The following is a 15,158-nucleotide window of genomic DNA, read 5'->3' as shown; positions in this document are numbered from 1 at the left end:
AGCTTCTTCTCCAGGCTTATGTCATACTTTAAGGCGGATTGCCCAAAGATGAGGAGAGTGTTTGCAGGGAAAGGCCTTGTCCTTTGTTCAGAGACTCTGGCACTTCACACCTAGGAAGCTTGCTGGCAGAACCTAGCAGGGCATGCTGTGTGCTGGCTGGATATCGGTTCTGGAGCTGCTGGACAGGTCCTCTGAATCCAGTATCTCCCGCTGTTCCCTGGGAGATGTTTAGGGGAGGGATCTTGCTTCCCTCTTGGAAATCCTGGCCTTCCTTCACTGGCAGCAGCTGTAAGGCAGACTGTACCTCTAGCCAGGCTCCAAAGGAGTCCTTCTTCTTACTCCTTTCGAAGTTGTCGTATGATCTGCTAAGTGAGGGGCTTAGCCCTCTTTTAAAGCCAAATTGGCCCCAGTGATTGGTGCAGGCTAAACCTACCTTTTTAATGAACCAATCCTGCACCCCTACCAACAATCTCCTGTTATGTGTGATGTCAGGACCTGAGTCCTTTGCAACCAGAAAGGAAAACATGTACTCCTAAGTCCCACCTATCTTCCTGTCTGTTGTATATCAGTGTCTCTCTGGTTAACCGAGCCCTCTGTGGCTCTTGATCAAAGCGCAGGTCTCCCTTGAAGTTTGTGGTGAGAATAGGCTTCTGTCTCTCTCAAATCACATAATTCGTCCCTCTGAAAGGGGTCCGCTCTTCAGGGGTTGCCTACGGTAAATAAAGGACCCAGACATGCCATTCACTGCCCTTCATACAGAAGGGTGGGAACTAGCTTCAAGTTGACACATGGCATATCAAAGAGGTGTTAGTCCTGTCTTCCTCTGGTCCATTCTGCAGTGAAGACTGTCGCAGGCCTGTTCCAAATAACTCCTATTAGTATGCGCTGCCACCTGCAGTTTAGACAATAGGAAGGCAGATCCATGGAGCCTTTGATATTTTAATTAGGCTGCCCATGGCCAGAGGAAGCTGTCGCCTTCCCCCTTCTTGAAATGCTGTGATGTACCCATGGCTGTCACATTCCAGCTGAACATGACAGGGGAGGACGGCACCTCTAGGCTGTTTCCTCCCAGTGTACACTCAACTATGCATTTGGTGTGCAGTGAGCAGGGAAAATGTGTGCGGAATGGCTCCACACATTTTCAGAGGCTGATCTCCCATCATTCATTTTCATTTCAAAAGTCAAAAAAGCCCAGGCGAGCGCACACTTCCTGTGCGAATGGTCAAATTCTTCACACTTCTTTAGCCAGAATTACTTGGATGGCTCTGATGAGGGATGGGCAAGGTCTAAAGCACTTCACTTAAATCTTGCTTCAAATCAGTAAAATAATAGTGCAAATTAGTTAGAAGCAGTGTCACCACTATAAAGCTGACTTGTGTGAGGTGATTCAGCCCAAGCCTTAAACTGCTCGGTGGTCTCATTTGTGACTGAAGTTGGTTTGAATGCCTATAAATGCCAATCAAGTTAAATCTTTTTCAGTTTGAATAAATGCTGTCATAACAAATTGGTAGGACCAAACTGTCAATGCACATACGTGTAAAGCGTTGTTTGTGAGTAAATGAAGACCAAACTTACTGATGACCGGTTTCAGGGGAAGTCTCCTCTCTTTTTCCATCAAGACAACCAACATAACCCAGAATTACTAACTTCCGACCCCCTATCCAGAATTCCATGGTCCTGTTTTCAGGTTGGACATAGTTTTATTTGAGTCGTAAATGATCCACTTCAAATCTTCTGTATTAAATTAAGGTGCTTGAATGGCCATGATTAGCCTGTTATCCGGCCTATTTGGAAGTGTTTTCTCAATTTATTTTGCACCTTTTTTCTGTAGAGGGAATTTCAGCAGTAAGGGAGTCACAGATTTAGAATTCAGTAGAAAGCGATCATGCTCTTCTGTGTTTTTCTATTGACAAGATTGAAGATTGGTATTTTGGTCCTTGGTCAGGAAGATGATTAGGAGAGCAGCAAAAGGATCTAGCTCCATTTTGTTCAGCGACGTTGGTTTGCCAACTCCTAGCAATCCTCGAAAAGGTTAGATCCAGTGTCTGCCATTCCACACTGCTGTATCCGGGATTCGGAACCCGCAATTGATTAAGCTAAAGGTATAGATTTCAGGCAGTGGAGACACATAAGCACTGACATTTGATTGCATGGGGACCGTTGGTGCAACACAAAGTGCAAGCTTGCACAATGTAAAAACGGGTCTGCAGTGCATTAGACAGTATGACATTAAAAATAAAATGGCTAGAGCAGCAGATCAAAAAAGAAATGACATGATATAATGCAATACGTAAGCAACGTACAAGCTATTCTGATTTTCTGTCCGCTTTCTGTGTAGGTTATAAAGAAATGGCTATTTCTTGTATACAGGAATTTGAATATCAGACTAGTACGCCAGGTTAATTGAAAAGAAACAGCAAGAAGAAATGGGGTTCCTTAGAATGCTTGAGATTTAATCAAGGACACAAAATAATTAAACTAACTTGAGTAGATTTAAAAGCAATTTACTTTAATATGATATGCACTATGATCAGTTCACAAACATAAATAAACTCACTGACATCGCAATTTGGGCCTAAACTGATCAATAATCACCATATCGTGTTTGAAAACGGTGAACATGTTTAATATTATTAAACCTGGAAGACAGATGTTGGAGTGGAAAACCACTCCCAATGGGACAATTTAAATAAACCATGACAGCACACCATTCTGCTCTTGCCTACTCGTGATTCGGCTATTGTGGCCAACATGACATTCAGGCCCAGCCTTCTTCATGGCGAAAGGAACATTATTGCAAAGTGGTGCATGTTGTACACTCTGTGAAAAAAATATATAATATATTGGTTGAACACTTGCAGGTTTTGAATCTCGCCTTCAAGACATCCTACCGTGTTGGAACGTGAGGACAGCAGGGCATTTTGGCTTCTTGTTAATGCACGCCTGGGCTATTTCTGAAGATGTCTAGCTGCAACATCTGGCCTCTTTTTGCAAGAATGCTGGAGGTGCAGCTCACAAGCGCTAGCCAGCTTATGGAAATGTGTTTGGGCAAGGTCGAAATGGTAATGACACATTTGCTATGCAGTACAGCTCTATGCCCTTGTAGTGTTCAGAGCTGTTTAGGTAAAGTAAACCCTACGTGGTGGGGCAGGTTTTTGACACTATTTTTTTATGCACGCAGTGACCACCACGAAAATGCCAGAAACTTGGGTAGGTTCCATAGTGGTTAAAATGTGCAAGTGTGGTCTAAAGGGGGACCCAGCATCCTTTGCTGTGATGCTTTTGCATACCAAAGGGAGTATGTTGCCAGATTGGCACTCTAACATCTAGGGCAGAAGGTGTACGCTGCGGTCCACCAGGCAGGCTTCATAACGGGCGCGCTGGCTCTCCATCATTCGAACACTGCCTACCTGGGGCTCCATTTGAAGAAAATAGAGCGAGGCTCAAATTGCTATTTCGATAAAATAAAATGGAGCAAAGTAAAGGGGAGGACGGGAATAGAGAGCCCCCGGTGACAGAGGAGTTCTTTGTGAATCAAATGGGCTCTGTGCTGCTCCTGTTATCTTTTCAGTGCTTCATTGCACATGGGTTGGTCATGTTAAAAGCCAGTAGCACTTTTGTGCCATTATTTTATTCTAGGCGCTTTTAAAAGCAAACGCATCTATTATTTTTGATTAATGTCAACGAGTCCAATGTTTCATCAAACGTGTTGCTTTGTTAAGGACAAGGCCATTCTGGGTGTTACTCTTGGCTCGACTTTAATTGCAGTTAACAATGGAAAGAACAGTCCATTCATTTCATCAGCTAGCATGGCCTAACATGTTGTGCAGCTACACAGCTGGCCAGTAAAAAGGTGCACATTCTTAACCGAGCCTGTGGTTGGCGGGGGAGGACAATGGGGGGGTGGATGGCCGGCGAGTTCCCATTCCTCAGCTGTGGTGAACATACTGCATTTACAGGGCAAGGAGAAGCAGAGCAGTTATGCGAGAAGGCAGGGTGAGCACTCCGCAGCACACAGTCACATTAGACCAATTGGGTTACAAGCGTCGATGTTGTGCCCGGAGAAGCAGAGCCTTGGATGCCACCCATTTAGTCGTGTACACCTTCTCCGACGCCGCGTGACTCGGCATACGTGTTAACAAGTTGAACAGCCCCGGGGCATGTTCTGATGAACTGGGATATGAAGAAGCGGACTGCTGGGAGGATGGCATTGCTGGTAAACCGATTACTTTCTGAGTGCGCTGCCAGAGAGATCGGTTCCGGCAGATAGCTCAAGCGTGCCGTGCTCCCCTTGGGAGCAGGACCATGCGATGGGGCGTGGTTTCGATACCTCCTTCCGGCTCACTCCGCCTTTCTCAGCCCGAGGTCCACAAATTGAGTGCCACGAGTGGGTAATAATGGTGACCGTGATTATTACAGTGCTTAGACACTGGAGGAATCCATTGTGAAGCTCTACATAAATGACCACATTATTATTATGAATGTGATTGCAGAGAAGCATCCCACTCTGGAATGACTGTCTGCAGCATCTGCACACATGTGTCACATGGAGAGTAGCTAAACGCAACGTCCGGCAGGAACCCCGAGAAACAAGGCCAGACAGAGACGCAGGCTTTGAAGGTTGCATCCCGCCCCCATCTGCCATTTAGGGGTAACTTAGCAGAAGAACTTGGAGAGTCTATGCAGCATGGCCAGTGCACAATGACAGCAAGACCTGTGTGCACCTGATGCGCTACAATCCGCAGAAAAAAGTCCTGGAGGCCAGAGCCCAAACAAAAAAAACAGTTGAGAGGAAGACGAGGCACAGGCCGTGGGGCCTGCCAAGGATTTAACCCCGTGTCCCCCCGTGGCAGCGTTTTATACATGTTAAGGACATTTGCAATGCTCTTATGGCGTAAGTAAAATGTCACAAGATTCATTGTGCTTCCAGGAAGCTTGCATGGAAAGCTCTGGGGCCGAGGTGTCTGCACACTCTGGTACATAAGGAATTATGCCACATGTTTTAAGAATTTAGGCTTGAGGATTAACACGTAGCTTGTTTACACCGGAAGAGAGGGGGATATAACCGTGACACTCCAATTTCTAAAGCATAAGTAGACGGCAGAATTGGAAGGCATCCTTCTGCAGGTGTGCACCCCTTGAACTGGCAACCATGATTCACCCGAAGAGGGGTGCAGGTGTGAGGCAGACTTCAGGTGAAGGCGACTGGTATGATGATATCTATAACGCGATTAATACCCAGAGGTTTCTAAGCGCGGACTCGGGGATTGGACCTGTGGTGCTCCGTGTCGTCTTGCATCCAAGGCAAGCACGTTGCCCCTGAGCTATCCTCCCGAGACTGGGAGAGCAGCAGTAAATGCATTCAAAGAGGACCTACATGTACGCAGTGGAGCAGTAGCAATTCATTGGTAAGCAATGGTAACCAGGAGACCACTGAAGTATTTGTGGCAAAAGCAGACCGGGGAAAGTCATCCTGGGTGCTTATGGCGGTCCTCGGCTGATGGTGTACTGTCTGTTTATATATCTCATTAAGTTCCAACTAGAACCGTGGTGGCTTCTTTGATAGGGTGGGGGGCGTCCTCCCCCTTCACTCAGGGTGAGACATGCACACGTTTAGATTAACATTCCTATGTAGGTTTAGAATATTAATCAAAACATACTTCTCTTACCCCAAACTGGCACTGCCAGGCAGCACAGTGCCAGGCAGCACAGTGCATCCGGGTGCTTTGTTTGGGTAGGGGATTGCGCTGCCTGCCTGAGCAAGGGTGCAGCATCCTGTTATATTTTGCAAGGTGGAGCCCTTGGCCTCAACAAAAGATGTAGAGCACAACATTGAGAGGTTGACAGGGAACACCAACTCTGGCCATACCACCTCTCATGTTTGAACTAGCACTGCATGCGCCATGCTGACTGACAGGAGAGCAGTCCTCTCCTGTCAGTCAGCGTTCTCCACATAGAAGTGAGGCCGGCCATCCAGTCATGCATGGAGATTGTATAGATGATGTGAGTAGGTAAGTGAAGTTGTTGTTAATGTGTATTTTATTGTGTTTTATGAATGTGTCCAAGTATGAATTTGAGTATGTATGTGTGTATGCATGCAGGGCGGTGTCTGAATGCTATATGAATGTGCAGGGGAATAAGAGAGTGTATGTTATATATATGTTTGTGAGTTAGAAGGATTATGCTCTATGAATTGGTTTGGTTACGTGTGTGAAGGGCCAGGGAGTGGGCCTCTAATTTTAGCAGGGAAAGGTGCTTTCTGGTTGCATGACATGTTTGCTTTACCCTTGATGGCAAGTCAAAAATAACATTTATTATGTGGTTAGACGTACCTACATTGGTGTAGCCGATCTGGACATGTCTTCTTACTGTGGCATGACATTTTTTAATGGGCATAAGGAAAAAAGCAAACATAGGTGTTATGTTGCTAGTCTGGCCTACACCCATGCAGCCAGTCTGTCCATATATTCTTACTGTGGAATGGCATTTTATACTAAGCATCAAGGGTAAAGCAAACCGGATATGTGTTCGGACGTGGCTAGACTGCCCTACATTGATGCAGCCGACCTGAATATACTTTCTTATTTTGTCATGCAATTTTTTACAGGCATCAAGGGTCAAATAAACATGATAGATGTTATTGCGTGGTTAGACTGTCCTACATTGGTGTAGCCAGTCTGGACAGGTTTCCTTACTGTAGAATGGCCTTTTTTTACTGGGCATAACGGTTAAAGCAAACATAAGTGGATCTTGCTTGGCTAAAGTGGCTTACTGTCATGCCACGAGACAGGTGGCGGTTATGGAACCGCTGGCGCTATGGCCCGCAATAGCCTTTTCCATCACGTTTTCGTTTTTGCCGGTCTAGTCATTGCACGCAGACACAGCCGGGGGTACTTATTGCACCACTTCCGGGTTGCGGACGCGTCACAACGCTTCCGGTTTCCTATCCGTATTGTTGCTGTTCGCTACGCTGTGTTTTCCCCAGCCTTGTACTCTTGTTCCTCAGTCCGTGCTTTTTCTGCCCTTCCCTGTTCCATTCTGTCTCCGTTTGCCTTTGTTTCTTCTTGTCCATCCAGCCCTTCTTTTTCCTTAGCCTTCTGTGGCTAACTTCCTTGTCCTTCTTTCCTTATAGCTCTTCTTACGCCTCTCTTCCCCCCTCCTTATTCTCTCCTCGTCTCTTGTTCCCTTTCTCATCCTGTCCTTACCACTTACCTTCTTTTGGCTCCTTCCTGTTTTTCGCATTTGCCTCTTTTTCCCCTTGTCCTGCCCTCTCGAGTACCTGCTCTCAGCAAGACTTTGGATTGGTCTCCGCCTCGTCCTGTATTCTACTGCTCCAACGTGTACCAGTTATCGGCCTGATTTATGGATTGATTTCTCTTACGTTCTACCACCACTGTTTGCCTGTGCCACCCGTCTTCCGAATTGCTTCAGCCTCACGTAGTGTACCACTAATCTCCAGGGACCATTACTACCGTCTCTCCTTGGATTGCGTGCCGCCTTGACCCGCGCTTGCCTCCAGAGCTGTCCCACCTACTGAACCACTCCAGTTGGACACCGAGGTCTCTCAGGGGTTTTTTGTGCCTTCGGGCTTTTTCCCCTTCTCGACGCTCCCGAGGGTTTGCCCTTTGTCACCCCTGCAGGTGGCACAGTGGCATCCTTCCGTGGTCGTCCTTATCTCCTCAAAAAAAAGTAGAGACCCAGAAGAAAAGAAAAGAAGGGTTCCAGGAAGAAGGACGAAGGTGAGGAGCTAGGGGAGGGTGGTGATTCGGAGTCTACCCTTTCAGACGAGGATATCACTGATTCCAGTGACACTTACATTGGTGATCCCAGTCTGCATATACATTCTTACTGTGGCATGGCAAGGCCAATGGAGTAAGTTCATACATGGTATTACTGGCATATTTTGGTGCAGCCTGTATGCATATCTATGGACACAGGCAGAATGATGTTTTATATTGGCATATATTGTGGGCAAAGGTATCTTCAAACTACATTGGCAAATGCTCCTGAGCGTTGTTGGTGACTTACATCTGTTGGAATGTTCATGTCCTACCATACGAAGCCAATTGCAAACTGTGTGGCTTTTTACCCAATTTTCCAATGAAAGAGTGAAAGTGTGCTATAAAATGCACAATTGTAACCCAATATTTAAACAAAATTGCCAGGAGAGAATCCCTCCAAACTGACCTTGGTTCATTTGGGTGCCTCTGCTACGAATATGAATGCACGAGACTGAGTGTGGGAAAAATGTAGGCTCCTCCAATTTAAAAAATCACCAGCTGCCACCGGTCTGGGGTTATTCGTGGCGGCCAGTTAGCTTCAGGCTTTCTGAGACAGTAGATTGGCAGTGCACGACTCATATTCTCAAGATGATGTGCGATTACTCTTTCCGAAGTGGCTGCTGGGTCTGAGGAGAGGAACCACGACAATCATTTTAGTAAAAGTAACGCCCATTCTCTGGCTGCAGAGTGTGGTCAGTTTATGAAATAAGGGCACGGCTACCTTGTTAGCAGGTTTGGTCGAAAAACTGGCACCAAATGTTAAGTCATTTGCCGTAACTGCACCACTGCGTGAATGTGCGGAGAACGCCTTTTGCATCTTGTTGCCACGGTAACAACGCGTGAATCGGGCTCGAGAGGCCTTCGTCCGGCGTGGGTTCAGGAGGAGTCAAGCCGACCTTAAGAGCATGCCATGTTTTGCTTTGAGTCTTGACCGTGTAATCTCCCTTCAGATTAACGGTGAAATGTTGCAAAGCTTCGTTGCAGAAAGCACAGCGCCGTGTGCCAGATTAGGGGGGGGGCTGCAGACAGACTTCGCTCTCAAAGCAAAATAGTGTCCTTTCTCTCATGAAATCCCAGCACGTGGTCTTTGCACTTCCGTCTTTCAGGTGTAATCGCTTCAGCAAACTGACGTCACTTGAAGCGTGACGCAGTGTCCCACAGTGAATGAAGCATGTTTGAGTCGCAAAGGAACTGCCGAATTCTCGTTCTGACAGGTGGTCTATACACATGCAGCACAGTGTAAAAAATAGGGCATTTTAATAGGGACTCGGGGTGGAAAATTTCCTTTCCCATAGTTTAAATGACTCACGTTTCTGGATTTCAGTGACAATTTAAGAATATTATCGAGAAAACACATTTTTTTAAATTCTTTTTTAAAATGTTCTTTCATTCTGGCAAAAATTATTCTTGCATAAAAAAGGGCCAAGTAGAATTTTGATAGCAGAAAATTCCAGATTTCATCACATTCGACCTAGCTGCCATCAACCGTACTAAACAGTCCGAAGTAAACAAGTCCCACAGACACTCTTGCTGGCAAGAAAAACCTTTGTACAGTTTCAGTACTTAAAAGCATTTTGCACAAAAGAAAAAAAATCCCTCAAACTACTTTTGCAGTTATAAAGATTGGCCCGGGGGCTAGGTTTATTCTTTTGATACTATATAGAGGACATTGCTCCTCAACATCTGATGTTCTACCTACAATTCCCATAAGCCATAGCAAGCAAAGTCAGTGGTGGTGGATCATGGGATTCGTAGTCCAAAATATCTGGGGAGCCGCAAGCTACACAGCCCTGATCTATAGTGTCAGTGACGCCTCAAGAGGAGAGAATTCTGAGGGGCATACATATTTGAAGGTGAGCAGGGCTCCTGATTGAGGGCTCCGCCATGTTCCACAGATGTTTGTCTTGTGCTTGGTCTGCTTGAATCTGGCCTAATGCATGGGCCGAGTGTTTCTGGATTTGAAATTCCAGTTCTGGGTATAATGGAGAACGTGGGTGGTTGGGTGAAGGTTGGAATTTCGATGGGACTCTCGTAGTGTGCCCTCATGGGTTTCCTGTGTGGTTGGCAGGGTTTTGATTCCCTGTTACAAACGGAAGTCGTGGAGAGTTTCCGAGGCAGATAGACACATGCCACAGGCTGACGGAAAGCCAATGTGGTAAGAATAATGAGAATAATGCAAATATTGACATTTTTCTAGCATTCTAGTGAGTTCCATCTGAAGCTGGGACTGGAGGAGCGGGGTAGGTGCTCCGAATGGCATCGGCCTATAGTTTATGCTTTTGACCATTACATATTTTGTTGCAGGAATAGTGGCACTTGAAGCTTTTGACCTTCTTTCCTGGTGGTGGGGCTGCTTTAAGGTTGCGCGCTTTCTCTCAAATTAAATATTGTCCTGCCAAGGAAACCCATCACTAGAGTCTGTTTTGGCCGGGCTCAGGAACAGGCACCTGCACTTGAGTCTGATCTCCAGATGTAGGTACCTCTGAGTTTTGTTGGCTTACTATTGCAACTTCATTTTGAAGTTGGGAGATGTCATTTGCTGTAGGTCCAATATAAATGAGGATGTGAGATGTCCGAATGCAAGAGCACTTCGGCATGCCATACGTGAATCTGTTTATAAACTTGCTGAGGAAGTCAATTCTTCCTCGCAAAGGAAGGATGTGATCCACTGTAGGTCCTTTCAGATACCCTTGTCCATCGTTCTACGGAGCTGATAGAGGTCAGGCATTCTACTGTACCGTAGGGTGCACAAGGCCTGAGGTGCTTGCTTGCCTTTCTTGCATGAAGAACATAGATCCTCTTATGTGTCCCCAAAGTATGTCTCAGTCCCAGGGCACGATCAAAAGCTGGGGTGTCGGTTGTAAAAAGGTTGATGTCTTCCACAAAAGTATGCAGTTGTCTTGTCACTTAACCTTCAAGGTTTCAGTGAGGAGCATGAGATAGCAGGTGAGGCTTGCAGTGGAAAACTCTTATGGGCCTTACTCAGATTTCTTTAGAAAGAGGATTGCTATTGAATGTTTGATGGCACCCGGATAAGCTCTGGAACCTGTTGAAGGGAGGTGTTTAGCATTGTCTGGAGCATGAGTGCTGGTCTAGTCTTTGCGGCTAACCAGTGGGCTTGTGCCTTTCTGGTATGTTGCTCGCTTTGATTTTGCCATGGTGGCTATTGAATCACGCTCATCGGGGCAGAGGCCAGTGAAACCTGAATCATGGGGACACTCGCGCTGCGAGTGTAGGATTTTTCTTTGTTGCCTTAGGCGATTGCGATTTTGAGCTCAAGCTGTTGAGGCTTCCCTCTAACCTGGCAGAAGATTTTGAAAAATGTGGTCATCCATGCGTGACGCATACTGAGTTTCTTTGGGCCAGTGCATCCCCTTATGGGAATTCCTCCCACCTCCCTCTCTGCTGTGGTCTACCTCCATTGGCAGTCTAACTTTGTCTGCTTATTTTAGAGTTTGAAACACTTCCATTTTAGCCACCTATTGGCCGTCCTGGCTTAAGGTGTGGGTTTCTACAGATGTTGGGGTTTTGAACCCTACTCAAGGGTTCTAAAGCTGTAGTGATGCTGGGATGCATGTTTTTCCAACAACAGCTACATGTGCACATCTTTTAGCAGCAAGGTCTGAGTTGGTCTGCAGCATTCCTAGAAGATCACTTGAGGTTTTTTGTGGTTTTAATGACTGGGACAGTTAGACATGGTGTTTGTTGGTGGGTGGGGATCATCACATTGGCTAGCTTTACTTTCATCAGAAATGTATGCCATTGTCTGCAGGTTGAATTTCCACATGAGGTGTTCTTAGAGAGATGTATAAATATCTGGTCCAGCATGTTCTCATCTTGTGGGTGAGGGAAATTATTAGTTCTGCAAATCCCCCAAAGCACACAGATTGCCAACTACCTTCAGGGCCCATGTGTTGCCTATTTGTCAACTGTGAGAAACCTGAAGGTACTCTCACATCTACTCCCCGGGGATCATCTGTTCAGGTGGTCCGGGAAGGGCCATCTCTTTTGGATCCCAAACCTGGGGTTGGACAACCGAGGGAGGATCACCTGAGTGGAGGGACCATGGGGATTGGAGAAAGGGTGCCCGAAGGCGAGCCATGGTATGCCCCCTTTCCTGATATTGACCTACCGTCACCTCAATTAGCCTTTATAGACTATTGCCAATCTCACCCCATCCTCCCCTGTAGTTTTCCTTTAAGTACTGAGAAGAAGAAGAAACAACTAGGCCAAGTGCACGGTGCCTATTATAAACACCACTCTGGTTCTAGGACGAAGAAGAGTGGTCTGGAGGCATGTAGTAATAAAGATCAGGCATGTCGCACGAATAGGCAATTGAGTATACCTCATTTCACCTGCACCCTGTTAGTAGTAGAGAAAAGTATGAAAAATGGAGATCAGACGCACATGAGATGCAATCGCAGAAGGAACAACAAACCGAGGAGTTGCAGTGCAGAGATTCGAGAAGCCAAAAATGCTGGGATGCTGACGGAGATCTCGAGAGTCTTGCCGAGGTGATTGTGCAGGACTGGGCACCCTTGTGAGGGAAGGCGTACAGCAGACGCTGCCAGGGAGCAGAGGCAAAGCCAAGCACAAAGGCCGGAATGTACTGAGTGGAGCACCCGGCCCACTGGCGAGTTGGTTTTCCAGCTCGGGGAGAAGCCACCGAATGGAGCTGCAGAGACCCGGTAAGTGTCGGGAGACACTAGGAACGCTGGAGCGCTCCGAAGGACCATGGAAATGGTAACGGTCCACAGAGGAAATGCAAAATAGCATTTATTGAATACCTAGCTAAATGAAAGGTGCTATTCAAGTAGGCACAGCTTAAAACTACATTTACTGAAAATAGAATGAAAGCTGTTACACTGACAAATACAATGCAACATTACGTTTACTGAATATTGGGCAACAGGAAAGCCGTGGTTTGAGTGAAAGCAAGTGAATGCTGCAGTTATGAAGAATTGAATGAAGAGAAATGTGTTACTTGGTCAGTCAATGAAATGCTAAAGACTGCATAAACATTCTGGGAAAATCAAGAGTATCAAGTAACCCAGTGCCAGAAAAACACCTTAAGAATAATGTGCAAGACATATAAGGAAATCGAAGAGTTGGCTTGAATATTACTGAACAATGGTCTTTGGGAAGGCTCATGGTTGCGTGACCTGTGATGGCTGGACCATTTGGTCTGACAACTGCACCTAGACCAGAAACCACTAAATATTGGAAAATCAGCAAAGAAGTCTGTGTCCTTGGTGAAGCTAACGAAAGGACGGATCAAGTGGACAGTATATTCTCTTGTAAACTTGTAAACAGAGGAAAAAAGTCAACTGCTTAGTATAAGTGTTGGGGAAGGGAACCCTGAGAACCAAAGAACTGGAGAGTGTTTATCTTTGGGAAGGGAGTGTCAAGACCAGTGTTGTATGAAATTGGTTACATTTGAATTTGGGGAAGGGAAACCCAAGACCCTATTTTGATGCAAACTGTTATACCTTTGAATCTAGAGAAGGTAACTTCTGAACATGATCAAAACTCTTCGAAACAAAGTTAAATTGGAACTGTATTGAACTAAACACTTACATTTGGTTGAGAAGATTTCTCCCACTAGATTTTGTTTAGTTGCGAGGACAAGCATAGGTTTTGACACACATACTTTTGATTTCGACTTGTGGACACAGACTTTCCTTAGATTTCTTTAGGCAGGGAAAGTCCCACCACAGCATAGGGTTAGTTTGGCGTCACACCATCCTGATCATTAAAAAAGTTTTGTTTAGAAATATATATCTGTTGTCATTGTCATCTCCCTTGAAACCATACCTGTCTCACACAACCCAAAGGTTGAATTTGACCATCTAGAAGATGTTTCCTTGGGCTACAGTTTGGACAAGCAAAGCCGTGGAAATGATCTCTTCCAGGAAGGCAGTACTGTAGCCTGTGTTTTGAAAGGCAAGGCTAAGGAGGAGTTGTAGGATAGCTTCAAGTGATCACTTAATTAAATGATCATTTGATGGGGTCCATGTGTTCAGAACTATTTTTACTGCCAGCAAAGTTTAGTGCTACTCTACCAGTCTTACTTGTGGTAATGTATGATTTTTCTAGCCAATTGGTGAATCTCTTTAAACTCAGGAATCAAGTTCATGGAGAACCAACTCTCCATCAACCGGTGTGCCATTTTTCTTCTTGCCGTTGGTGGTGGAGGACCTTCCTGCCAATCTTGGACCTCCATGGTAGGTTTGCAGGCTGCCAGTGGGGCATTCTTTGATATTTTCAGTTTGGTGTAGATGAACAAGCCTGCACCATTGCTGGCATGAATGAGATGAGAATGGGATTGCAGCAGACAATAGAGTGCCTAAGAGTTGAGGTTTTGGCTGGGTGCTATTGAACGTGTGGTCCAGTTAATGTGCACACATGTTTTTTTGTTGGTAGCGAATTTAATGTGAAACAGTAGAAGTCTGTTTTAGTGAAGCGATAGCATGAGTTTGTTTATATTTATTGTGCACAAATAAATAAAGAGGGGTCAAATAAAATGAAGCTAGCTTTACATATTTACTGTACCTAACTATAAAGCGTGCTTTGCTTTGGAACCTATTGGGCTTAATCACTGCACAAATGGGATAATTATATGCTTTTTTAAATTGCTGTAATATTTTGCTACCTGCCTTTTTGCAAGTTCAGCTTTTCGCAGTAAAGGCAAATCGCATTACCCTGATGGCCTTGTTACACTAGATAGCTGGGTTTGGTACCGACAGCTGATCCGGCGGTTTATGAAAACACTTTTGCTTTGACTCCTGATCAGGTCCTTTTCCCACCTGTACTTCCAAGTTATGACACAGGCATGCCATTCTGTAGCAGGGAACTAAACGCCATTTGTGCAGTGCTCATAGAGTAGGCTATTTATAGCTAAACCAATGAGACTGCCCAGAATGTTCACTGTATCTGCTAGCGCACGCCTGCATTCCGCCCGCCTCCTATGGTGGTCATTTAAAAAAAAAAACAAAAAACAAATACGTACTTTTACTCTTGGGCTCTCTTATCCCCCTTTTCTACTACCTCACTTCTACAGCAGCGCACCAAAGTGGACATCAGTATAGAAAAGGGTTAGGAGTTTTGTTGTTGTTTTTGGCAAACAAGTTTCTGCTCCCAGGTCAGCCTGTTTTCCAAAAACACAGCTCGGTAACCGGGGACTAATGGAGACACTAGATGCCTCGATTGGCTGCTGTGGCCCGTAAGCCCAACTCGCGGCCTTTAAGGGCTCTCGCTGTACCGGGGCCTATTAAGGTGGGCTGGAGGTTGTTACCAGCCTGCAGATGTGTGAATTAGCAAATCAATGCTAGTTGTGGTTCGACACTAGCAGGATGACCATAAGCGGGCCGTGCTGGA

General features: G+C 45.7%; 1 protein-coding gene across 2 annotated transcripts in view; it reads left to right on the top strand.

The window, feature by feature from the left end:
- The window catches only part of SH3GL2 (SH3 domain containing GRB2 like 2, endophilin A1), an 830,288-nt gene that overhangs the window by 291,663 nt on the left and 523,467 nt on the right, over positions 1–15,158 (top strand). The gene's annotated exons all lie outside the window — the stretch shown is intronic.

The sequence above is a fragment of the Ambystoma mexicanum genome, chromosome 6p (genome assembly GCF_040938575.1).
Source record: "Ambystoma mexicanum isolate Mex_15411 chromosome 6p, UKY_AmexF1_1, whole genome shotgun sequence".
NCBI lineage: Eukaryota > Metazoa > Chordata > Amphibia > Caudata > Ambystomatidae > Ambystoma > Ambystoma mexicanum.
The sequence above is the reverse complement of the archived record's forward strand: the minus strand, read 5'-3'. Positions and strand labels throughout refer to the sequence as shown.